The sequence below is a fragment of the Lutra lutra genome, chromosome 9 (genome assembly GCF_902655055.1).
Source record: "Lutra lutra chromosome 9, mLutLut1.2, whole genome shotgun sequence".
Lineage (NCBI taxonomy): Eukaryota > Metazoa > Chordata > Mammalia > Carnivora > Mustelidae > Lutra > Lutra lutra.
This window is the reverse complement of record NC_062286.1, coordinates 45256908-45281301: the sequence shown is the minus strand read 5'-3', so window position 1 is coordinate 45281301 and position 24394 is coordinate 45256908. Positions and strand designations below refer to the sequence as shown.

Sequence of the window (24394 nt, the reverse complement as noted above, 5' to 3'; positions counted from 1 at the left end):
AAGATGAGGTTATTAGGGTGGGTCTTAACCCAGGACAAGTAGTATCCTTATAAGAGGAAATTTTAGACACAGACACACAGGAAGCATGCCATGTGAAGGCACAGAGGCACAGACATGGAGGGAAGTTGCCCAAGTGATTATGGAGGCAGAGGAGCCAAGGAGCATGTGTGGCTACCAGAGCTCAAAGAGTTAAGAAGAGATCCTCCACTTGATGATTCCCAAGGAGGACAGTCCTACCCACACCTTAATGTAGGACTTGTAGCCCCCAGAACCTGAAAGAATAAATTTCAGTTGTTATAGCTACTCATCTTGTGGTACTTTGTAAAGGCAGCCCTAGGAAACTAATACATATGTGAAGATTTGATTTATCTCATTAATGAGGAATGAAGTGTTACAACCAACTGAAAGGAGAAGTCAAAATGCACAAATTCATATGGAATAAAGGAATCTTATAATGAATGTACACTATATGCTGGCTAATTGAATTAAAAAAAAAAGAAGTGAATGTACAACTGCAGGAAAACAGTCTTTTACAGAGGAAGGAACAGGAAAGTCCACTGAACCTTTACTGTAAGAGCATTCTTTGCATGTATATAGACCAAATATTTTGCATTGCTATCTGTTCATCTACAATTTACAGACAGTTGCAAAACCCCCCCAGCATCAGAATTAGATAACCTGGAAGAGTACGTCCTCTAGACCATGGGTTGATTTTTAGTGAACCACAGACTTTTTCCTCTAAGTCAAAACAAAACCAAACAAAACAACTCCCCCCCCAAAACAAAACAAAACAAACCCTCCTTGTGTCCAATCTCATTATAAAAGAAGAAAAAAATACTAGAAAATCAGATTTCAGCTGTACCATACTTACTAAATGTGTGGTATTTCAGTAAGTGAATGAACCACTCCATGCCTCCCTTTCCTCATTTGTAAGATGGGAATAATACTCATGATATCACCCAGTTACGGCCATAGTAGTGAGGGTTAAATGACCTATTGTCTGCAGAGTACTTGGCAGTGACTGACTCCAAGTATTCAAAAGGTAATTCCCATTATTAGTGATGACCCTGGCTTAGAAAGTGGTGGGCGAGTGAACTAAGAGACTCCGTGTGTTGTCAACTGTTGGGCAAACTCAGCCTAACACCACCATCCTATTGTCAGTTCAGGCTGGACTTGTTTTCAGATCAAAGTGACATGCAGATATGGCAGCTGGAGTAGGAGCATGTCTGGGAAGGCTTGGGAGGGCGGCCTAGGATGGAAGAGAAAAAGTGGGTGAGAGGAGGGACTGGGAGGGAGGAGGCAGGGAAGAGACATTTGGAACCAGGGTGCACTGCTTGTTCCATGCCTTGTGCTGAGAGCAGATCTTCCTCCAAATCCTTTGCTTGGTATGCTGATTGCTATCACAGATGTGAAACCCGTCAATGATCCAATTTTAAAGCCTTCCTAGGGATTCCGCAAGTCCCTTAATCAACACCAACTCCTTTCACTTCACCCTGAGACCTCACTTCTGCAGCGGGGGCAGGCAGGGCTGTGGGTACAATTCAGAGGCACAGGACAATTGAATGAAGGCGCCCTCGTTATTGGTTGCCTGTGCTGTCCCATTCGCATGGCCGGTCTGGTGTCTCCCGTACCTCATTTACAAGAGCACTTTGGAGGTTCCCGCCCGCCTACCTTCCCTGTTGTGCTTCAAAGTCGTGTTTGTGTCATTTGCTCTGGGTCTGAAATTGTTCCTCAGATTCCCTCCCTGAAGGAGTTTACAGACATTGTACAAAGAAATTAATTAAATAGATTTTCCATTTGCACAGTTTTAATGAATAAATGATGTTCCTATTTATCTGCTTTCTAATTATAACACAATTCAAAACATCTTGGTTTCCTGCATTCTGACAATGTTATTGTCAGTGCTGTTGCTGCTCTCACGGCACAGGTAATAATATTTTTTTAGATAGATGCCAGGTGCTGTATTCCATATTTATTATAGTGTGATCTGCATATTTTTCTCTTTTCATGTACTGCTTATCTGTATAAGAGCAGAAACTTAAATATAATGCTCTGCTTTAAAGAGTCTGGAAGGATTTCACAGACAGCCTGAGGATTTGTGGTCTGGTGGGGGGATTGGGCCTGGCCGATGCAGTTCAGGGCCTGCAGAGAGAGGCCTGGGCCAAGGGGCCCAGTCAGCAGAACCCAACCTCACTCCTCCAAGCTGTCAGCAGGCCATGAACTCCAGCCGGGAGGATCAGTAGGAGTCCTGGCAAGGAAGCATGGTCAGAGATCCAAAGGCCAGCAAATCAGACACTCTGGGAAGGCAGCGCAGAAGCAAAAGAAGCAGAGCTGAGAACAGGACATACGTCTCTTCTGGCTGTGTCCCAGAGTTTTTGAGGTGAGCAGTCGGAAATCACAGGGGTTGTCATAAGCAGAGTTCAGAAGTCTCCAGAGAAACTCTGCCTTGAAGAGGTGTGAGCAGAGGTGCCAGAGGTCTATCTCTGGCCTTTCTGGGTGCAGGGCAGCATCAGTATCCCTTCTGTCCTTGGCCAAGGAAGAACTATGGCCTGACCTCAGATGGGCATTTGAGTACCATCCAGTTAACAACTGGTTGTGGACCTTCCATGATGTGTCATCCATGGTTCCAGGTGCTAGGACCACACTTCTACCTTCCAGGAGTTTATAGTATAGACTCTAGAAACTTCTTAGGGAGACTGCTCTAGCCACAGCAAATCACCTGGCTGCCTGGAAGGGTATACTCTTGGCCTGCCTTAAAGTCAGAAGCTGTGGATATTATTGATCATGGACTATTAAGATTATTCTCCTCTTCTCCTTAGGCATTCCCTGTAACTCCAAGGGAAAGGTGGAGCCAGCAATCTTTATACCCTTTTGATTTTAGTTTCCTTCACTCTGTTGATTAAATTGTACTTTGGCCACATACCATGTTTATTAATGAGGCCACTGTTTAAGTGGTAATAAAGTCTAGTGTAATTGGCTTTATTGTTCCTGCTCAACCTCTCCGCTGGACAGAAGGTCAGTCAGACGCATAGGCACATGCTTATTTCACTAATATGGTGGCATACCCCTTCAGCTTTTTTAATGCTTCCCTTACACCGTGTCTATTTTCTCTTAAACGGATATTCCTTCCTGGAAGCCATTTGTGAGCACATTACGAATGTGTACTATATGCCAGGAATTGTGCTAGCTGCTGGAGTTTCAAATAAAGGATATTTCTTGTCCTTGACAAGTTTTTGGTTTACTGAGGGAGACCAAGAAACATGTGGGGATAGTCTTAGTTGGCTTGGGCTCCTATCACAGAATACCAGGCTTGGTGGCTCCAATATAATAGAAATCTATTTCTCACAGTTTTGGAAGCCCAGAAATCCAAGATCAAGATGCTGACAGATTCTGCATCTGCTGAGGCTCACATCCCAGTCCAGACATAGCAGTCTTTTTGCTGTAACCTCACATGGTGGGAGAAGCGTCAAGGGAGCTCTCTGGCCTCTTCTTCTCAGGGCATTAATCCCATTCATGAGGGCTCCATCCTTTTCTAATCACCTCCCCAAGGCCCCACCTCCAGATATCATCCCATCAAGGATTTGATTTCCTCGTATGAGTTTTGAGGAGCAACACACATCTAGTTTATAGCGAGGAGTAACGTCTAATCTAAATGTCTATTCTGATAAACATCTACTGTGATAAAGCTGAATATAGGTATTTTGAGAAAATTACGGTAGCCCAAGAGGGTAAAGGAAGACTTCTTTCACTCTGTGCTGAGTCTGATTGAGAGAGAGGAGTTTTGTTTTGCAATCCTTCCTTAAGAGAAATCACAGCCAACTAAATGTTGACAAAGTATAAGGACGAACTTTGAAACTGTCCAGGTTGCTCCAATATAAAGAAAGCTGTTTCATGAAATGGAGAGTTCCCCATCAAAGGAGGTAGCAAACTACTTGATACGAGTGTTTTTAAGAGGACTTAACAAACTAAAAGTGAATTAGCAAGGCAATCTTTAAAATCTCCTTGAATTCTTGAGACAGTGAGATTGCTAGCACTATTGGAAAAGTCCCGTGGGAGAAGGGGATATTGAGGTCCTTGATACCTACAAGATGCTAGTTAAGCAAAGAGCACTGGGAAGGAGCTTTACAGGCCATGGGGCAGAATGAGTTGGGAGCTTAGACTCTGATGGATGCTCAGATCTAGGAACATGCACATGGACTCCCCAGCATGGATTTTGGCACACTCAGATCTGTCTTCATCCTTTCTAAGTTCTAGCCATTTAAATCAAGTAAGGCATTCCTTTTGGGAGTTGCATTTATTTTCTGATACTGGAACAATCTGGTGCATATTGTTTTGCTGGGGGACACACGCTGCGCTCCAGCATTGCTTGGGAAGGAGGAATAGTGAGCTGTTAGAGCCAGGGGCCACTCGCACGGCATATGGACAGCTCCACACTTAGCTTTGTGTCAGCCTTCTAGAGGAGAGGGTTAGATACGGAAAATACAGAAAATCTCATACGGAATTCCACCAGCAACCTGGAAGTGAAGATCTTCTCTTTTGAACTCTATTTAAATGCACAGTTATCTTCCACTGCAGAAGAGGGGCAAAACGATCAACTCACCCCAGTGTAATTAGGGTGGCCTTAGAAAGACCTGAATCTGAATGACTCTTTTGCTTAAAATCTTTCATTTTTTCTTGATTGCCTTCACTATGAACCCCGAACTCCTTCGTGTGAAAGATGAGACAGTTAATGGCTAACCACATAGGCTCTAGAGTCCTGTTGCTTGGGGACAAATGCTGATCTTAGGCCAGCTACGTAATTTCTCTGTGCCTCAGTTTCCTCATCTGCTAAACAGTGGTGTTTGGAATGGGTCAACACGTGAAACAAACATGTAAAACAGTCTCTGACACACAAATGTGATCATTGCTGTATTTCTAAGCCCCCACTCACTGTGCATTTCTTTTTTTTTTTTTAAGATTTTATTTATTTATTTGACAGACAGAGATCACAAGTAGGCAGAGAGGCAGGCAGAGAGAGAGAGGGAAGCAGGCTCCCTGCTGAGCAGAGAGCCCAATGCGGGGCTCGACCCCAGGACCCTGAGATCATGACCTGAGCTGAAGGCAGAGGCTTAACTCACTGAGCCACCCAGGTGCCCCTCACTGTGCATTTCTTCAGAGCAACGGTCATGTGCTTCGAGTGGGCAAGTTCAGTGTGCATCCCAGGGGAGGCCTGGGAGATGATACACGTGAGGCTGAAAGGTGTGATCTCTGGAGTCGGACTTGTTCAGTTTACATTCTGGTTTTATCACAGGAGTGTCTGCAGTGTGTAGCTTCCTAATCCTTGGCTTTCTCATCTGTGAAATGAGGGAAATAAGTGAGATAATATGTGCAAAGCCCTTAATTGAGAACAGAGTCTGCCATTAAAATCATTAGCTAACATTATCATTGGAGATCGGTATAAATGCTTGTAGAACCAATCTTCAACATGCTGACAGAGAATACCAGAACATGTTCACTTTCCTTTTGTCCCTGTCCCTCCCTCACTGCCATGGTGGCCAGTCAGTTCTCTGCACCTCAGTTTCCATGCCTCGCATCTAGGGAAAATGCAGCCAAATGCTGACTTCCCAGGAGGACCAGGAAGATGGATGTTTATGTTTATAAAGTTGCTCTGAGCAACCTGAGGAAAATTGCAAGTGAAAAATACTGTTCTCTTCATGATTATTAATTGATTCCCCAACCACTCATCACTTGGAATATGACTGATCCACAGACTCTGGAGGAAGATTTATCACATCCCCAAACCTATGGATGTGTCTTTCATTAAATGCAATTATCTCCCAGTGAATGCACACATCTTGAGTCCACTGCCTCTTACTCAATGAAATCATTAAATCTCTTTGTAGGGAGGAGCCGTCAAAAGCCACCTGATGAAAAATGGCCATAGGTTTGTATTTGGGTTTAATGATATAATATATGCTATTGGAGAGTTTCAAGGATATTGTTCTGTTGTCTCTGGTTCCTTGCTGTTGTTTTGTGTTGTGTTGTGTTGTGTTGTGTTTTTTTGTTTTGTTTTGTCTTTTCATCCTGCGCTGCCTTGTTATTATTTTAGGATGTAGACTACACGTGTATGGATATCCACGTGCCTCTTCTTAGAACCACTTCATGGGTAGGAGCCTGCCTTTGTAGGAGAGAACATATTTGAGAGGAGGGGTGGCAGAGTCAGCCATGTGTAGAGATGGCTGTCTGCCACTCCCCCTTCTTGAAATCTCTAGTGTGAGAGAGAACTCCCAAAGAATTATGAATCCTCGTCTCCTAGAAGCCACAATTCAACACAGAACTCTGTTTCCTTAAAGGCAATGTCAGAGCTGTTAATGCTCTGTTAGCTGTAAGTAGACTTAGCAAGTAGAAACTAAAGTTCAAGGGAGGGAGTAAGGCCAGTAAGGCTGAGACAAGCTACACGGTGGGGAAACCTCAGGGTACATTGTAAGGGCAGGATGAGTATTATAGGGAGGAAGGGAACCCACCAAGGAGAAAATGGGCTCCTTCAGAGATCTGCCTCTGCTGAGAGAGCAAGCATGGGTTGGGGCTGGTGGCATACATTACCAGGGAGAGCAATTTCTGTGGGCTGAATTCCACCGGCAAGAGAATATGGTTTCCACTAATAAGGAGAAAGCAGAAAATAGGGTGGAGGACACATACTGAAAGGGACGTCTGTGGTTAAGAGGTAGAGTCTTCTCAATTCCAAGTCCCTGGAATATCTTGTTTATGAGATAGTGTCCTGAACTGTCACAATGGCCGTAGAGTAACAAAGTGCCTTTGGTTGATCCCTCAAGCGATTCATGAAAATTAACTACAGTCAACATTACATCATTTTCCAGTGGCCCAGTCTTTGACTCCATATGCCAAGGCTGAATGGATGAAAGCTCTCTGTGCAGATGTCCTTCCGCAATGAACATTTCCTATAGCTTTGCTGTATTTATTCACAAGCAAAGTGAACATTAGAAATTAATGGAATGGAATAGTGTCTTGAGTGACTGGGGTAGAAGATGGATTTCATATCACATAAAATATATTCTTCTATTCCCCTTTTAATAAGAAGCAGGCAATATAAATGAGAAGTAGAAACATCAAAGCAGAGGCAGTCCTAAGTGTAACTTGCCATTGCTTGAGGATGGGATCACGTAATTGCAGTGGAGAAGTTCTGTTTTTCCAAATACTTGAGTGGAAGAAAAGTCAGTTCCAAAAGACCCAGGAACTTACTTGTCAATATACATATATATTTTTATATATATATTTTTTAAGATTTTATTTATTTATTTGACAGAGAGAGACATCACAAGTAGGCAGAGAGGCAGGCAGAGAGAGAGGAGGAAGCAGACTCCCCGCTGAACAGAGAGCCCGATGCGGGGCTCGATCCCAGGACCCTGAGATCATGACCTGAGCTGAAGGCAGAGGCTTAACCCACTGAGCCACCCAGGCACCCCACTTGTCAATATATCATTTCATATTTTGCTTGACAAAGAGAATTTTGATTTAAACATATATGGGCATGGTACTTCAAGCAGTCACATCTCTGCTTTGGTTGTTTGGTTGTCATTAACAGTTACATGAAGTACTTAGGGCCTGGGATCTTGCCTCCCATCTAAAAGATATGGAGACTGAGGCCAAAGCCTTCTTTCTCCCTATGCTCTTTCCATGCAATGTTGCCTCTTTCATTTTCTGTCATTTTTGCAAGATGCAATTTTTTTTAGTTCTAACTCAAGTGCTTTGTACTTGTCAAAATATTAGAAATCTTGATGTATATGGACAAAAGGAAGAAGTAACATTATTAACGCAGCAGGGTATGGATCAAGCCACTAAACAAATAACAAAAATTTGAAGTCCTAAGTGATAAGTTGGCAACATGAACTTGTAAGGGATAAAAGATTTCTAAGTGGGCTCCCAGGGTGGGCATCAGAGATGTTCCTTATATTCACCTGGATAAGATACAGCCTCCTCCTTAATAATAGCACAAGAGAGCCATAGAACTTATGGGTTTATGAAAAATTTTAAGAAATCATTCAAGATTTCAACTTTACTGTGAAATGAATTTTATGTAAGTTTCTAACTTACGTACAGATGCAAGAATACAATGACTTATCAATAATGCAGTTTCACAGTGGTGTAATTCTGGAGCTGTTCACCGATCATTCCTCCCTAAATCATCACTGAGTACTTACAGAGCAGTGTTGAGGGTCTTCTTCCTGTCCAAGACCTGATCAATCTTTTGCTCTTGATTTGTCCTGATTCTTTTTCTCTGACTTCCATTGTTATTTCTAAGTTTAAGTCAAATGACTTTATGTTACTCTAGGTAGGTTCATCTCTCTATCTGTAGTTGATCAATAGTCCTGAGATATTTTGCCTTAACCACAGTCTTCATTAATTGTATTACTATTTTTCTTTGTTTCTAGTTTATTCATTCACTCATCCTAAAAATATTTATCAAATTCTTACACCATGTTAGGCTTTTTTTTTTTTTTTTTGGTTTGTTTGTTTGTTTGTTTGTTTTTCCTGCTCAGCACTATTAACATTTTGAGCTGAATAACTCTTTGTTGTGGGAGACTGTCGTGCATGTTGTAGGATGTGTTGCAGCTTCACTTGCCCTTACTTGTTGATGTTATAACACCTCTCCCCCAGCTGCGACAGCCAAAAATGTCTCTAGACATTGCCAGATATCCCTGGGAGACAAAATCACTCCTGGTGGAAAACCACTGGTTTATGTCAATCACTCTTCTAGACCCTGTGGATATAGAAGTGAACAGAACCTCAAAATTGCACACATGCATACGTTATAAAATGTTGGTATAAAAAAATCTCCTGATTGCTGCCTATGTTTTCTGCCTGAGAGGAATGATCCTATGTAAAATCTACTGCATGCCAGAAAGATGCAGGAAGATAGCCAAAGGGTATAGATGGCAGCGAAAGGCGTTTTCTGAGTTAAGTTCTCCCCAGAAGACTCTTCTAGTCTACCTTCAAAGCACTTTTCCTCCATAGTCATTCATCCATTCATCTAAGAAATATTTACTGATAGTCCACTGGGTCCTAAATATGTTATGATGATTGTTTCCTTTTCTGACTTTGACTGGCTTTATCCATAACTTCCGTCCCTAGGCACTAGCCGCGGTTGGGAGAGATTAAATTCAGTTACAGCATCATGCTACCTCCCTGGAGCATTTCTATTGAACTGCCATGTGCCTATTCCATATAGAATATACAAGAGAGCTAGAAACTCATGATCCGATTAAACAACAAATTAGTGTCTGCTCTCTGTGAGGTACACAAATTAGAGTAATGGGATGCCCCTTTCCCTTAACCATGAGATATTTTAGAAGTTAGAGCATTTTGTTTCCCAGAAGTACAGGGAGCATTTGCCCAGGAGATCAAAGTCTAAAAGAGAGTAGAGTTCATGGTGGAAGCCTCAAAGACTCATTCCCCTTCAAAGACTTACCCCCGTGGTGTAATGTATATATGGCTTTAGAGAAAGGGGTTTTCTTCTTCTTCTTCCAAAATTCTTCATTTGTAACACTTATGCCTTTGGCTTGATCTTGGTTGCTGTGGCATAACGAAGAGTGATGTAATTTCTTTATCACTCCTCCCACTGAAAAGTGGAGTCACTTTCCCCTCCTTTTGAATTTGTTGGTTTTGACTGATAGAATGAAGCAGAAGCAAACTGCATAACTTCCAAGTCCAAGTCTTAAAAGGTCTGCAGCTTCTACTTTTCGTCCTTTGGGATGCTTCCTCTCTGAATCCAGCTTCCATGCTGTGAAAAACTTAGCCATACAGAGGACAAACGAGGCTTTTTGACTTACAGCCCTAGCCTCATTCCCAGAGTCAACGAGCCCCACCTGGCAGCTGCATTACTGAGGCTACCTGGGAAGGTTGGGTTGTCCTGGAGCCCCAGTCATTAGCACAGGGAGCACAGGGGAGCTGTTCTTGTTGAGCCCTGCCCATACTGCAGAATTGTGAACAAATTAATAATGATTTTTGGTGCAAGCCACAAATCTGTGGAGTAGATTATCACTCATCAGTAGATTCAGAAGATAGGCAAGACAGTTGCTGCTGAAAGTTTCTTTCCTCTTTTTTTTTTTTAAAGATTTTATTTATTTATTTGTCAGAGAGAGAGAGGGAGAGAGAGCGGGCACAGGCAGACAGAATGGCAGGCAGAGGTAGAGGGAGAAGCAGGCTCCCTGACGAGCAAGGAGCCCGATGTGGGACTCGATCCCAGGACGCTGGGATCATGACCTGAGCCGAAGGCAGCTGCCCAACCAACTGAGCCACCCAGGTGTCCCAGTTTCTTTCCTCTTAATTCTACTTTCTGCTCATTAGAAAGTAAAATGCCTATTGGCTCTGTTGACTGTCCCAGCTATAGGGGTTTAAATTTAGCTTCTCAATTCAAGTTCTTCTCTATCCTTAATGAATTTTCTTGCCTTTGGGAAGTAAATGGACCAGCCTTTAATACTCTCCAGCTCATTCCTCCTTGCTCTCACTAGGGGCTTAATTTGGGCTAAAAACCCTCACTTTAACTAGTTAACCAAAAAGATTAATTTTTCTAGTTACAGAACCAATTTATAACAAAAGCTTTTAAAACATAGGGATGTTGTCACTAAGGGGTAAAGGCCCAAGATAAAAATGGAAGTGTATGCAAACACTCCAGTTGGGAGCTGTGGTCCTAACTGAGGGCATCAGGATCAGGAAATGACCACTCAACAGCCACGACGAACTCTTAAAGGACTCCCTCTCAGACTTCCTCATAAACTGCCCCTTGTAAATCATTTTTAGGAGCTTCCAAATCCCTAGCTTTCAGTAAAGTCTTGCTGAGATGCCCTGTATGCTTTTCATATATAAAATATTTAATGGTCAACCCAAGCCCCTTGTAGCAGGCCAATGCATTCCCTCTCCCGTTTTTGCCAGAGTCATTTATACCATGTGGTGGACTTCTCAGCCCCTATCTCCCCCCACCCACCCAACCAATCCTGTTATGATGTTCGTTTGTCACGTGCAGTACTATGGTTCAGTAGAGAACACAATTGATATGCTGTCAAATTGCTCTTGACAGAGTGGTTTTAAAAGCTTTTAAGGAGGATGTACAGGGGGAAGTTTTGTCTTCATGGAGTCAGTGTGGCTCATCTGTCTGTATTAAATGTCTAACAGTTACACTGAACAAAAATGGCATTTTAAATAAGAGTAAGTACTGCTTAACTTTTTAATGTCATTCTTCAGACCCAAGGACTTGATTTTTTTTTTTTTTTTGGTTAATGTACATCGTTCAATTTATAATATAGGCTTGCTTTCTTTCTGTCCTCTTTCTTCCTTTGCTAATGTCTAACTCTCTCTATTTCCAGCTTTTTTGGAATCTTTTTCTCTTGAGATATTTGGAGATTTTTTTTCAAAGGACACTAGCAGCTTTCTTTATGCACAGATTTCAAGGTAGCCAGTCTTGTCTGGATGCAGGGGGTTGCAGAAGGTGGCATTATCACTACCAGCAGCAGCAAAGACTAAGACAGTTGGGAAGGGAGGTCATGTAGGTAAGAAACACCTAGAGAACACTAAAGCCAGACAATACCTGATCCGGTGGCATGATTCAACCCTTGCAAAGAATTCAGCTTCCATGAGACCTTTTAGGGCTGGAGGGGCACATACAACAGGTGCTCCCGCTCACCAGCGGGAGAGCTGCTGAGGCCCTGGACGTCAAGGGTGGGTCTTACCACAAGGCAACCTGTTGCAGCACAGGCTTTTATTTTGCGAGAGTTAATTTTTGGAGAGTGTGGTTTACCCCAACTCTTGGCCAAATTTGAGTTCTGTTCCTCCAAAGCTTTGAATGTTTGTGAAGCTATGCTGTATGGACTGTAGTTTTCCACAGGTTCCACTGGGGAAAACGATCTTCCTTTACAAAGGAGAACCCAGAATCTCCCAGGTGTGGCTTTAGAAAGAGCCTTTCCAGATGAGGAGGAGAAGTTCACCAGTGGCTTCGTCTGTGCCCTGATTGGATTTTGCCCTTCCTCTCTGCTGCTTCCTCTCTGCTGCTGACCTTCTACCCCTCTGGTCAGTGAAAAATCTCACCACTTGATGAATCACTAGCCCTGCTGTGCAAGCTGGAATTTACCAAATTAAAAGAAGTAAAATTCAGAAAAATCTTGACATACTGACTAATAAAAGTTTCTGGTCCTGTTGCAATTTATAATATAAGCTTTCTTCTTTCCTCCTGTCTTTCTTCCATTACCAATGTCTAAATGTCTCTATTTTCAGTTCAGTTTGTGAAATCTTTTTCTCTTAAGATGTTTGGAGATTTTATTTTATTTTTTTACTTATTTGACCTTGTTCCAGGACTCATTGCCCCTAGGAAATGTGCTATTCACACTCTCAGTAAGACATTTATCTCTGTAGATGGATACGGACCCACATATACACGTGCCACAACCATTCATTAAGGCTCAACTCAGAACTCCAATGTCACCTTTCCTGTTCCCCCAGCCGGTGATGAGTCCTTCTCCTTGCATGCCGGGACTTTTCTGTATTCCCAGACCCTGTAGTTCTCTAGGCATTAAGCAAGTGGAATACCCCTTAAAATGCACCGTTTCTATAACATTCCCATGTACCCACAGGCCTGACAGAGTTAATCAAAGAGATTGCCTGAGTAGGCACTGGAATTTCAAGCAGCTAATTCCTTTCCAGGTCATGCTGGTTAGCTTTGCCTTGAAGATCTTCGCCTCTGGATTCAGGGAATAATCAATGAGATTGAAAAACCAGGATTAAAAAATAAAAGGAACACAGTGTATTCACTTTCTGAAGATTTATTAGACCATGACCTAAGCTACAGATGATCAATTACAATTTTAAGGGACAATCACGATCTCATTTAAACATAAAGACATCGGCGGGAGGATAAGCAGGACCTCCAGAGTGTCCACCCCAAGCCTGTTCTTCATCATCTCCATGCTCACCTGTCTCCCGTTGGCTTCTTGGATCTTGGGCTGGTCATCGCCAGGCTCCCGAGGCTCCAAGAATATCTGTTCAGGGTCTGATTAATATGACCAAGTGATTTCTGGCCACACCGTGGAAAACCTTTTCGGAGATGGCTGCAAAGCTTTGCTACTGCCACCACTGATCCTGCTGTGATGTACCTTCATTTGGCTTGAACACCAAGGGACTGCTTGTAGCTCTAGATTAAGCTCAACCTGACTGTCCCCCCCTCCCTCTCTTCATCCTCCTCTTCTCATTCTCTCTTCTTCTCAAGGCACCTCTTTCTAACTTCTAAGTTCCATCTCAAACCTCAGTCCTCCCCGAGATTTCCTTTTTGGGTCCCTTCCTCAAGGTCACATTCTCACTGGCCCTAGGTCCCTTCTTCAGCCCCAAGAACCATGCTGTCTGCCCAGTTGCTGACACTGACCTCACATCTTTCCACTCAGGAAGTGATGGTAACTGAGGCTCCTGGGTTAGACGTTTGGACTCAGACCAGGAAAAGTCCAGAATGCCACACCAAGGAGTCTCAGCTTCTTTAGGCAGTGCAGAGTCTCTGGTACTCATGTGTTTTCCATTCCAAGCTACAGCTTGAAGGATACTCGGATCTTTGAACCCATGTGCACTTGAGAAGGACTTACAATCTCTCAGGGGACCATCAGGGGGAAAAACCCCACAAGGTATAACTATTTCATTTAAATGAACACTGGTATTTGTTCAGAGTATTATACACTGGGATTGCCTACTTAAAGCAGAATACAACGCTGCAATAAAAATTTTGCCCTTTTTCCCTTTGTGGTTTCTGAAAAAGGGTATTTAGACTGATCCAGTATGTTTTCCTTCACCTTGGAAAAATATGCCACCCTTTCATTTCCATGCAGATCACGGAATTGTTTGCTTTTTAATGTTAGATCTGACAGCAGGTGGGTAGTCTGCTGGGACACACAGAGGGAAACAGTCTCTTAAAAGTAAAGCTGAAAGCTCAGCCTATTTCCCACATAGTTAGCTATCTAGAATCAACGGAAGTCCAGTCCTCGGCAAAAATGAAGAAAGGTGGGGCCTTTTCTTCACTCCAGCCCCTTATTATTCTTTCCAAATTGCTCTAGAAGTCTACAGGGGATCTGTGGGTCTAGTTTCCTCTCCCTCTGCCATGCCCTTCTCTCCATGCCTCTGTGCTGGGCAGTTTCCTCCTAGGTTCTGTGCCTTCAATCTGCGCAGAAGCCTGTGTTTCCTTCTTGCAGGGCCACCTGTATTTCCCTTCCACACCAATATGCCTTCCCTCTTCCTTTGGGACAGTGATGCTGAGATATCCCCCCCATCGGGTCCTGGTGGATTCAGGTTCACACCAAACCTGGGCACACATCTAGAAATGGGATTCACTCTGCCAAGTGAAGGGGAATAATTTCTCTTGGGCTACATTCTTGGGTGTGGTGTAGAATTAAGAGCTGTGGACTAGGAGTTCTAGCTCTAAAATGATTGTGAAATATACAGCAAGAGCTACAAAGTAGAATCTGTTTACATGCCACCTTTCAGGACTGTAACAGTGACCCACAAGTTCCTTCCGGGATTGCTCTGAGCATTTCCAGATGTTTCTTATTCTTCTTGGCAACACAGAATCTCTGCTATTGTCTTATACCTTTTTCTCCTTTTTGTGCAGCCCTAGCTAACGCCTGAAGTGGAGCTCTGCCACCAGCATCCTTAGTATGCACCATGACTATTGGCTAAACTTTAATGGTTTGCTGGTCCCAATTTCTGTGTGACTACTGACAGCACCCAGTGTTTTTGGCAAGTGTGGTTGTGCCTGATATCTAGGGTACAGTTGCTCCTGCCAGTGTTGCCTTTTCTTTTCTTTTCTTTTTTTTTTTTTTATATATTTTTTATTTATTTGACAGAGAGATCACAAGTAGGCAGAGAGGCAGGCAGAGAGAGAGAGAGGGAAGCAGGCTCCCTGCCAAGCAGAGAGCCCAATGTGGGGCTCGATCCCAGGATCCTGGGATCATGACCTGAGCCGAAGGCAGAGGCTTTAACCCACTGAGCCACCCAGGTGCCCCAGTGTTGCCTTTTCTATTGCCAGCTCCAGGCCTTTCATCCTTCACTGCTTCTACCAACTTTGCTGCTGCCACCACCAAACTCACTGATGCTGCTGTACTACTCATGGCTTCAGGGCTGTGTCCATGGGGCCCTCTGAACCCTGTGTTTCTCCTTCCCTACAAAATGCAGGCTATGCAATAAGGGGTCAGGAGGCAAGGATAAATCTCTTTAACAGGCTGTGTGTCCAAATAATTAGGGTACTTGATTTTTTTGCTCTTCTAGACTGTGGTTTTATAAAATTAATTAAGACTATCACATCCCCCACAACCCTTCCAAATTGCATAGTCTATAAGGCTTTTTAGCAGAGACCCAGGACCAAAGAGTAGATGGCATAAGGCAGGTGGCATAAGCTTGTGGCAGATCCTAGGGAGAACCAAGGCCTTCTGACATCTTGATCCATGGCATTCCGTGTTCCATGAGTGAGCCTGTGTAGGCTGGCATGAAAAGCCATGCGTGTGCGTGTGTACATTTGTCTGTGTACATACATGGTTTCTGTATCTTGTATTGGTCCTACAAGTTTTTCAGAACACGAGCTAGCTCTAATTATAATTCCATGAACCCACAAGCATATACTCCAATGTCAAGTTGTGGGATTCCATAAATGTTTGATGAAGAAAAATTTTAAACAAAGTTTTCCATCCAGAGTACTTTTCATTATTAAAAGCACCAAATGATGAGGGGAAAAGTGCTTAATATTCCACAGCAATTCCACCCAGTCAGCACATCAAAAGTTACCAAAAAGGGACAAGAGAAATCAAAGAAATGCAAATTAATATGATGTCACCACCTTGCCTTTATTGTGCTTAAAAAAAAAAGAAAAGAAAAGAAAAGAAAAGAAAAATTTCCCATTGACACAAATGTGTTTTGTTCTAAAAATACTGGTAAGGTGAGGAGGACACTGGGATGATTGTATTTACCCAAGTCCCAGCTCAGATCTTACCTACTTTCCTTCCAGAATTCAGGGATCATTTTCTTTTTTTTTTTAAAGGTTTTATTTATTTATTTGACACACCGAGATCACAAGTAGGCAAAGAGGCAGGCAGAGAGAGAGGAGGAAGCAGGTTCTCTGCTGAGCAGAGAGCCCTATGTGGGGCTTGATCCCAGGACCCTGAGATCATGACCTGAGCTGAAGGCAGTGGCTTTAACCCGCTGAGTCACCCAGGTGTCCCCAGAATTCAGGGATCTTTAGGCATAACTTTAAGAATTGGAAAATTAATAAGCCCTTAATAATTAGATTGTCCAAAATAATAATAATAATAATAATTGGATTGTCCTTGCTTATCCTGCCTTTCCTTTAAGAACTCTAGCCCCTTATTATTCTTTCCAGATTGCTCTAGAAGTCTCCAGGAGATCTGGGTTGTTTTTTTCCCTAAAACTAGCCATTATGACAACTATGGGCCTTTGAGGGGCCATCCTTCTCCCCCAGATCACTGAGCTAAGGTCTCCAGCAACATCCAGTGCTGCACTTGGCAGACAGGCCACCGGTGCTGACTGAGGTGCTGCCTCCAATGCTTGTGACCAGAAGAGCCACCACTTCTGTGCTTCGGGCATCCATGCTGAATATGCACATACCCAGGGCTGAAAGTGCTGTTGTTGGGATCTTTCAGTGTCCATCAAGGCTCACGGAGGGGGCTTTCCCTCCTGAGAGCAGCCTCTATTCCTGTCCTTTCCAATATTTGTCATCCAGCCCCTCCTGAGAGCCATTTCTTCAGGGCAAAACATGATCAGTGGTTTTTGTTAGATTAAAAGGATCCTTCCTGGAATGTTACCCTTCCAGGTAAGATCATTTCTCCCATTGACTCAGATGCACCCAGTGGTCATGAAACGGCTGTCATGATTGTACCTGCTGTTGGCCTAGTGTGGAGGGAGGGGTCGTGCCTTCCTGGCAAAGGTGACTTCCCAGTTCATCTGTACAGCTCCCTCCGCTGTTCCCCCTCTTCCTACAGGCTTCCTTTCTCCCTGCCTTCCATTGCTGTGGACTAGGGAAGGAACACAGCCAGACCACGGGAACCAAACCCATGACCACAAAGGTAATAGGAGCAGATGAGATAGGCAATGTGCGGAGTGGCACGGTAATTTCAAAGGAGGAGAAGGAGAGGAAAAAACCTCCCTTTTGCTTCTTTAGAGAAAACACTGAATCTTTGTTTAGATTTAGGGAGTATTGTGGGAATAGTCGTAGTTGTAGTATGTTCAAATTGCATGGTTCTCCCTGAAATATTAGAGTGAATATAGGGCAGTGATACGAACACAACTTTTCACTTTGCCGCTCCATTTCCTAGCTGTGCAACCTTGGACAAGTTACTCAGGCTCTCTGTGCTTCACTTCTTTCATCTGTGATATGGAGATAATGCTAGTGCCTGTCTCATAGGACACTTAAAAATATAAATCAAGGAGAGCCTAGACTTGTGCCTGTCACATAATTAGTACTCATTAGATATTAGCTATGACTCTGAAATTTGCTATTATGATTATTATTACTATTTAGGCACTGCTACCCACACTTAGTTTTGCAGTTTATTTGGTTTGATTATTTTTTCATAGACAAAGCCTATAGCTCTTGAGCTATGAAGCTTTATTTTCTGGTGGTATTTTAGAAAGATATGAAATGACATCTCAGAAGAGCCTCTAGCTATTGGAAAGGTGAATCGCCCATTGTTTTAATTAGAAGGGATATTTTCAGGTGATGCCCTGAAAAGTGAGATGATGTTTTTGAAGAGACGCTGCTACCAGGGAGATATCTTATCAAGGTGTGGGTTGCCACAGCGCCGGGAGCCACGTTCCAGGAATAAACCAAACTGGGAAATATTCTGAGCATGGAGTGTGATTATGAGAAGAGAACCCAAAAACTTCTGACATTAAAGTGATTTTCCTGGGGACAGAAAGTTCTGTTCTGTTAGCTCCTCTGGTTATGTAATCACTTTAGGCCTCCATGCGTTTTCCATGTGTTTGTCAGGATGGACCAGATGATGCTGAGAAACCAGCCAACCTTCAGTTCCAGCGACTTAATACCACAAAGAGTTATTTCTATTCCAGATACCTGTCAAGTGGGGGGCTCCTGGGAGGATGGGCCATGAGATCCTGCTGCATATATTAGCATCAGGCTGACGGGACCTCCATTGGTAACAACAGCTATTCTGAAACTTGGTGAAATTTTTAGCTCTTTCACATTTTTTAAAAATATCGTCCTCCTAAGGCACCATTGTTTATGTGGGCTGTGTCTATAGATATTTACTACACGGTAGATTAAAACTGAGATTTAAAAAATTTAAATTTAAAGCATCTGCCTTAGGCCCCGGGTGGCTCAGTCCATTGAGCCTCTGACTTTAGCTCCGGGCATGATCCCAGAGCCCTGGAATCAAGCCCCACATCATCAGCAGGGAGTCTGCTTCTCCCTCTGTCCCCTCCCCCCACCCCCACTCGTATGTGCGTTTTTTCTCTCTCTCAAAAATAAACAAAAACCTTTTAATAAATAAATAAATAATTATAAGTTTATTTAAAAAAGAGTGATCAACTCTTGTGTTTTAACTACCCACTAGTGAAGAGAGATTCCTGTCTTCTGATCACCCCTGCTGGGGATGGATACATTATGTGTCGGATGAGATCACAGCGGTTTGTGAGTCATATACAGTCACAGGGTTTGCGGGGGAGGAGGATGCCACTTCAGTGCTCTGAGGCCGCCACTGCTCAGATTTTCCTGTACACAAGTCACCTGGGGTTTGTCTAAGAGGCAGATTCTGATTTGGTGGTTCTGGGGCAGGCCAAGATTTTGCATGTCTAAGGAGAGGCAGATGCTGCTGGTCCTGGATCCACACTCTGAATTGTAAGGCTCTAAACCCAGTTCTAACATATATCCTCCGGGGGGCCATTTCCCTTGATGGTTTACCTCTAATTCCAGAAGAGACTTTAGCTGCTCTTGCATTTAGAGCCCACCATTCAGAAATCACCGTGAATCCCGTTCACTATGAACTTTGTATCACCAGCATATTGGAAAATGCTCCAGAGTTCAAGAGATATATATGGGACAGTTTCCTGTTTTTCTTAAAACTGTCTAGAAACTGTTAGGGTAAATTCCCCTCTCCTAATCTGCAATAACTCTCTTAACAAAATGTCTACAGACATTTTTCAGTTGCTTTTATTCACTTTTGAATAAAACTTTCAGTTTCTAAAGCTCTCTGTTTCTATCATGTGTGCCTCAGAGCTGGTCGTCTCTCCACTGGGGTAGTCCAGTGAGGTTTGAAAGGAAAGGGTAAAGGGCAGCTTGGTCATGTCCCCTTGTAATACTGATGCTATGGGCTAGAGCAAAGGGAGACAGGAGAGACTAGAGTCTCCTAACTTGACCTGAGCAAATTCCTCTCTTTCTGGCTATCCGTGACACTAGGCAGATTCACCCTATGAGGACTCAGCACAGCGAGGTGTTAAGTATACCACATGCATTGCTCATGGGAGGTGTCGCTCTGAGCAGCTGCCTGATTGTCCCGCTCCCCTTGGCCACATCCTCCAGCTGGAAGCAAATCCTCTTAACCCTTGAACTGGAGCTGGAGTGGAAATAGTGAGATCACCTAATTTACCTCCTCAGGACTTTGGATCCAGACAGTATCTGGCATTCCTGCTTCTCCAGAATGGGGAACTCCAGGGAAGGGAGACACTCCAGTGTCTGCACTGGCCCATCGTGTTTTCTGTTTCTTCTATCTGCAAGTCAGATAGTACACTAGCTCTGTGTGTGTGTGTGTGTGTGTGTGTGTGTGTGTCTGTGGTATATGTGTGTATCACAAAAGAATGAAATGTAAATCTTTCCTTGTTGCAAATTCTTCCAGTACTTCCAGGTTAGCCTCTTGGTCTCAGGGTAGGAAAAGATAATCTTCCATCCTCTAAAAGAGAAGACAAGTGAAACAAAGAGCTGCTTCTAATGAAAACTATAGTTTCCCAAAATGCTCATACCTTGCTCCCCACTTTGTCACTTATATTGAGCAGAAAGGTGGTAGGGGTGGTCTGTGTGAGGAATAGTTCTGCAACAATTCACAATAAGCCTCGTGGGAATGGGACAGCCTCATGCGTGATAGGTCCCTACACGTCAGCTATGAGGAAGCCGGTGCCTTTATTCTCAACATTGGGACTTAAATGCAATTGCAAGACAACTGGAAAGGTCCTAGTTGATGGCCTGTTAGATATGTCTATGTATTGCGTCAGGTCCGATCGATCATCAGTCAAATGTGGATTCGTGACCATTTTTCTGTTTATCAAAACCACACCAAGCAGCAGTTGGGCAGATGAATGGTTTCTAATTTTTTTTTTTTTTTTTCTCAGCTGTTCTGATGCTGTGTACACCAGAATCAGGCCAAGGGAGTGTCGTTTTTCTAATTTGCTAACACCTGCTGTGTCTTGAGCATGTGTGATACAACCATAGGGAGAAACAGACACGTTTAAAAGGGAATGGTGTGTCTGTGACGTTTGCTCTTATTTTACACGTTTGTGTTCACAGATGCAGAGCCCCATAATTTGCAGCTACCCTCCACCTCTGTTCTGAGTAAGACGATGACTGTAGAGGTTGTTCTTGCCTCAGCTGGGGGCCGTGTTCCCTAATTGAAGGTCAGAAACTAGGCAGAAAGTTTCACACTCCTCTTTTGCATCCATTGGAATTCAAGCTCTCTTATAATCAGATTTTTTTTTTCTTTCTCTACTATGTAGTTTGTTAAGGCTCTCAGGAGATTTCAAACATGAAATTGACCCATCAGTCAATTAGGTGAAAAGCGGCTTATTTTTTTTTGAACATAACCACTTCATATGACATCCCTTCAATTGATGTGCTTTTGAATAAAATTGTCAGAAATAGCCCATTCCACCTGCTTAATTATGAACCAGAGTGATCATCAGAGAGCGTGGTTGCCTCGAGGGCTGAGCTCCTTCTATGCCTTCATCCACCAATTTTCTGGATCAGTGGTCTTTAAACATTTGACTCAGGCATACCCCTGAAAGAGTTTTGAAATAGTGTGCACTATTTCAAACATTTAACTTTTTTTAATTTGGAAATAATTGTAGATTCACATGTAAGAAGTAATACATAGAGGTCTTTTAATACCTTTTGCCCAGGTTCTCTCAGTGGTAACATCTGAACAAAACTATAGAACAATATTGCAACCGAGATTTTGACATTAATATAGCAAAATACAGAACCTATCACCACAAAGATCCATCATGTTTCCTTTTTACAAGGATACCTACCTCCCTCTCAACCCTGATCCCTCTTTAACCCTTGGCAACCACTAATCTCTTCTCCATGTCTGTAAATTTGTCACCTCAAGAATATTATATAAATGGAATCATTTGCTGTATAACAATTGCAAATTGGCTTTTTTCATTTAGCATAATTCTCTGAAGACTCATCCAGATTGTTCTATGTCAACAGTTTGACTATTTACCCTTTGAGAAATATGTAGGCTATTTCTTGGTTTTGGCTATTATAAATAAAGTTCCTGAAAGCATGGTGTCCAGGTTTTTGTGTAAAGAGAAGACTTCATTTCTCTGGGATAAATGCCCAGGAGTGCAATTCAAATGTTTAGTTTTTTAAGCAATTGCCAGACTGCTTTTCAGATTGGCAACAACATGTTACATTCTCATCACAATGCGTAGAGTGATTCAGTTTCCCCTCATCCTCACCAGAATTCAGTATGTTCACTTTAGGAAAAAAAAAAATTAGTGGTGCCTGGGTGACTCAGTCAGTTAAGCATCCAACTCTTGATTTCAGCTCAGGTCATAATCTCAGGGGTGTGACCTCGAGCCCCACATCAGGCTCCATGCTGGGTGTGGAGCCTGCTTAAGATTCTTTCTCTCTCCCCCATCCTCTGTGCCTCCGCTGCCTCCCTCTCTTTAAAACAAATTTTTTTTTTAAATAATAAATAAATAAATAAATAAATAAATAACCATTCTGGTAGGTATGTAGTGATATCTCAAAGTGGTTTTATTTTGTATTTTCATAATGGTTAATGATGCTGAACATCTGTTCATGTTCTTATTTGCTAGCTGTAGGTCCTCTTGGTTGAAATGTCTCTTCATGTCTTTGGCCTATTTTTAATTGAATTGTTTGCTTTTACTATTGAGTTTTGAGACATCTTTGTATATTCCAGATATTAATCCTCTGTTGGATATATATTTTTCAATATTTTCTGTCACTCTCTGGGTTCTCTTTTAATCCTCTTAACAGAGCCTTTTGCAGAACAGAAGTTTTTATTTTTATTTGTTTTAAACATTTGATTTATGTGTTTCAGAGAGAGAGTGTGAACAGAGGGAAGGGCAAAGGGAGAGAGAGAGGGAGAGAGGGAGAGAGAGAAAGAGAGAGAGAAGCATACTCCCTGGTGAGTGCAGAGCCCCACCTGGGGCTCCATCTCACTATCTCACAACTCATGAGATCATGACCTGAGCCAAAACCAACCACAAAATCAACCACTCAACTGACTGAGCCACCCAGGCACACCAGAACAAAAGTTTTTAATTTGATGAATTCTAATTTAACTTTTTGGTTTTTTTACAAATTATTTTTCTGGTGTCAAGTCTAGTAACTTTACCTAACCCTAGATCCCAAAAGTTTTCCCCTATTTGTTCCAAAAGCTTCGTATTTTTCCATTTTCTGTTTATGTTATGATCAGTTTGATATTAATTTTTTTGTATAATGTGTGAGATAGGTCAAAGTTCACTTTTTTGCCCGGATAATAAGTTGCTTCATCACCATTTGCTGAAAAAGCAACACTTCCTATTGAATTGCTTTTCTACCTTTGTCAAAAATCATATGGGCATATTTGTATATATTATGTCAAGATTCTCTGGTAAGTTCCACTGATATATGCTTCTATGTCACCACCAATATCACATGATCTTAATTGCCGTAACTATAAACTAAGTTGTGACATTGAGTAAATGGATTCTTCCCACTTTGTTCTTTTTCAGAATTATCTTAGGCTTTTAGTTCTCTTGTCTTCTCATATACATTTCAGAATAAACTTATCTGTATTTACAAGAAATTTTGCTAGAATTTTTATAGGAATTATATTGCCACTATATCAGTTTGGGGAGAATTGACATTTTTATTATGCTGAATCTTACAACCCATGAACACAGTATGTCTCTCTATTAGATCATTAAATTTTTTTCATCAACATTGTATAGTTTTCAGCATACAGATTTTGCATCTGTGTCGATAGTTTTACATCAAAGTATTTTTGTGATTATATATGGAATATTTTAATTTTAGTCTCAAATGTTTATTACTAGTATAAGAAATAGAATTGTGTTTTGTATATTATATCCTACAACCTTGCTGAACTCACTTATCAATTCTAATAGTTTTTGGTAGATACTTTAAGATTTTATATATAGACTGTCATTCCATCTGCAAACAGGCTTGTTTCTTTTTTTCCAATCTGTATACCTTTCATTTCCTTTTCTTGTTTTATGCACTGGCTTGAACTTCTAGTACTATATTAAATGAGAGTGATAAGAATAGACATCCTTGTTCTTCATTCTTATGAGAAAAGCATTCAGTCTTTCAATATTAAGTATAACGTTTGCTGTAAGTTTTTTCCTTTTTCCATTTTTTTTTTTTTTTGTAGATACTCTGTCAGATTGAGGGTGTTCCCCTCTCTTATTTTTCTGAGAGTTTTTATCAAGAACGGGTGTTTAGTTTTGTTCATTGTTTTTTCTGCATCAACTGATATAATCATCTGATTTTTCTTCTTTAGCTTGTTATTATGATAGATTATATTGATTGATTTTTAGATATTAAATCACCCTGCATCCCTAGAATAGATTCTACTTGATTATAGTGTATACTTTATATATGTGTATTGCTGAACTTATACAAACATTTTGTATATAAATATATATAGTTGAACTGCATTCACTTTTTCATTAAAGACTTTTGCATGTATTTGTAATGGATAATAGTGTGTAGTTTTCTTCAACTTCCTTGTCTTCTCAGTATCAGAATATATTTGTCTTATAAAATGACTTGGAAAGTGTTCCCTTCTCTTCTGTTTTCTGGGCAAGATCGTTGGCTTTACTTTTTCTTCAAATGTTTGGTGGAATTCTCCAGGAAAACCACCTTGGATAAGAGATTTCCCTTTCATCCATTAGCTTTATGAGTATGCTGTTTAGTTTCTAAATGTTTGGAGATTTTCCTGTTACCACTCTGTGACTGATTTTTATTTTGATTCCACAGAAGTCAGAGACATATTCTGTATAATTCCAGTTCTTTTACATTTGCCTTTGTGTGAGTGTGTGACTAGAATATATTCTATCTTGGTATATGTTCTGTGCATACTTGAAAAGAATGTGAATT

General features: G+C 41.9%; 1 protein-coding gene across 7 annotated transcripts in view; it reads left to right on the top strand.

Moving 5' to 3' along the window:
* CTNNA2 (catenin alpha 2) overlaps nucleotides 1–24394 on the top strand; it is a 1136606-nt gene that overhangs the window by 618687 nt on the left and 493525 nt on the right. Inside the window, exon 1 of one of the 7 annotated variants that reach the window (XM_047745917.1) lies at nucleotides 5905–5923. The exons of the other annotated variants lie outside the window; for them this stretch is intronic. The gene's annotated coding sequence lies outside the window, so the exon portion shown is untranslated. Of the gene's footprint in view, nucleotides 1–5904; nucleotides 5924–24394 lie in introns of those variants that run through there. 7 annotated transcript variants of the gene reach the window in all.